We start from the raw sequence: 2,633 nt of genomic DNA on the forward strand, positions 1-2,633 counted from the left end.
GGATGTGCCGTGCTTAACTTGGCCTGCCTTTTGCATGATCAGTGTCCCTGGAGCTCCTGGCTTTGTGGTCTACCCAACCCTAACCCTAAACCTAACCCTAAACCCTAACATTAACCCTAACCCTAACTCCAAATCCTAACCCTAACCCTAACCGTAACCTAACACAAACCCTAATCCTAACCCCCTAACCCTAACCCTAACACAAACCCTAACGCCTAACCCTAACCCTCAGCCTTCCAGAAAGAAGAAGGGGGAGCAAGGTTTTGGATGGGCCGTGCTTAACTTGGCCTGCCTTTTGCATGATCAGTGTCCCTGGAGCTCCTGGCTTTGTGGTCTACCCAACCCTAACACTAAACCTAACCCTAACCCTAACCCTAACCCAAACCCACCCTAACCCTAACTCTAACCCAAACGCCAAACCAGTAACCCTAACCCTAACCCTAACCGACCCTAACCCTAACCCTTACCCTAACCCAAACCCTAACGCCTAACCCTAACCCTAACCCTTGCAGAAAGAAGAAGGGGGAGCAAGGTTTTGGATGTGCCGTGCTTAACTTGGACTGGCTTTTGCAAGAACAGTGCCCCTGGAGCTCCTGGCTTTGTGGTCTACCCAACCCTAACCCTAAACCCAAACCCTAAACCCTAACCCTAACCCTAACCCCCTAACCCTAACTCTAACCCTAGCTTGAGCCAGAAATCCCACATTGGGCTGTGGTGAGTTCCGAGGAGAAAGAGGAAGAGAGAGCAAGGTTTTGACTGTGCCGTGCTCACCTTGGCAAGCCTTTCACATGGTGAGTGTCCCTGGAGCTCCTGGCTTTGTTGTTTTCGCAACCCTAACCCTAGGAGAACGCCTAACCCTAGCCCTAAACATAGCTCGAGCCCCTAATCGGGCATTGAGCTGTAGCGAGTTCTGAGCAGAATGACGAAGAGGGAGCAAAGTTTTGATGTGCCATGCTTAAGTTGGCCTGCCTTTTGCATGCTGACAGTCCCTGGAGCTCCTGGCTTTGTGGTTTTCTCAATCCTAAGACTAGATGCAACCCTAACCCTAACCCTAACCTTAACCCGAACCCTAACCGTAACCCCTAACCAGAACCCTAACCCAACGCTAACCCTAACCCCTAACCCTAACCCCTAACCCTAACCCCCAACCAAACCCTAAGCCCTAACCCTAACCCCAACCCTAACCCCTAACGCTAATGCCTAACCAGAACCCTAACCCAACCCTAACCCTAACCCTAACCCCTAACCCTAACCCCTAACCTAACCCTAACCCCTAACCTAACCCTAACCCCTAACCCTAATCCTAATTTTAATCCTAACCCAACCCTAACCCGTGACCCTAACCTGTGACCCGTGACCCTAACCCGTGGCCCTAACCTGTGACCATAACCCTAACCCATGATCCCTAACCCATGACCCCTTACCTGTGACCCTAACCCGTGACCCTAACCTCTGACCCTAACCCTGTCCCTAACCTGTGACCCCTAACCCTGCCTCCTACCCTGCACCCCTAACCCTAGCCTGTGCTCCTCACCTGCACCTGCACCCCTGGCCTGCACCCCTAACCCTGCCTCCTACCCTGCACCTGCACCCCTAATCCTAGCCTGTACTCCTACCCTGCACCTGCACCCCTGGCCTGCGCCCCTAACCTGTGATCCGCCCATGCACCTGCACCCCCTAGCCTGTGGCCCTCACCTGCACCTGCACCCCTAACCTGTGCTCCTCACCTGCACCTGCACCCCTAGCATGCACCTGCACCCCTAACTTGCGCCCCTGGCCCGTACCTGCGCTGCTGCCCTGCAACCCTAACCCTGACCTGGATACTGGGCCGTGACCTGTGCCTGGACCCTGACTGGGTGCCTGGGTCCTGACCTGGACCCTACGCCTCAGAAACCCTCAGGGAAACCCACCTGGAAAACCCTAAATGTTCACCTGGCAGGTGCATACGGATTCCTAGAGGTAGGGGGTGGGGTTATGGGAGGGGTGGGGGTGTGGCATGAGGGGAGGGGCCTGAAACCTGACACCTGTAACCTGACACCTGGCGCTATCACCTGACACCTGTAACCTGACATCTGGCACTGTCACCTGACCTGACACCTGACACCTGGCGCTGTCACCTGATGCCTAGCACTGATCCCTACCTGTGTCACCTGGCCCCTGATACCTGGCACCTACTGCTGACCCCTGACCCCTACTGTGGTCATCTGGCCCCTGCTACCTGGCTTCTACTCCTGATGGTGGTGTGTGGCACCTAACGTGGCACTGGCCCCTGGCCCTGTGCCTCTGTGCTCCCTGCCCCTGTCCCTCTGCCCCCTCCACCCTATGTACTACTGTCCCACTTGGCCCCTGAACCTTACCTGCTGGTCTCTGGTCTGCGTGCGTTGTCCCTTGTGTGGCGGGCTCCTGGCGTGGTCCTGGCATTGTATTGGTATTGGGGCAATAGGGTTAGGGTCAGGGCTAGGGCTGGGGCTAGGGTTAGGGGGTTGGGGTTAGGGTTGGGGGTTAGGGATCATGGTCAGGGCTAGGGGGCTAGGGGTTAGGGTTAGGTGGGGAGGGTGCTGGCATTGGCTCAGCATTTGGGATTAATGCCTCCAGCTGTGGGGAGGGTGCTGGCATGGGCTCAGCATTTGGGA

At 56.1% G+C, this 2,633-nt stretch overlaps 1 long non-coding RNA gene across 1 annotated transcript; it reads right to left on the reverse strand.

Annotated features, from left to right (window-relative positions):
* Position 1: 1 nt before the first annotated feature.
* Positions 2–874, reverse strand: LOC121660539. Its single transcript, XR_006014711.1, has 2 exons — positions 668–874; positions 2–356 (listed from the first exon to the last, which is right to left on the reverse strand). It is a non-coding gene; the product is annotated as an uncharacterized LOC121660539 (long non-coding RNA).
* Between the last annotated feature and the right edge of the window lie 1,759 nt (positions 875–2,633).

Source organism: Corvus kubaryi, unplaced genomic scaffold (genome assembly GCF_017639235.1).
Source record: "Corvus kubaryi isolate FWS band 111438036 unplaced genomic scaffold, C.kubaryi_AGA036_p1.0 36466, whole genome shotgun sequence".
Classification (NCBI taxonomy): domain Eukaryota; kingdom Metazoa; phylum Chordata; class Aves; order Passeriformes; family Corvidae; genus Corvus; species Corvus kubaryi.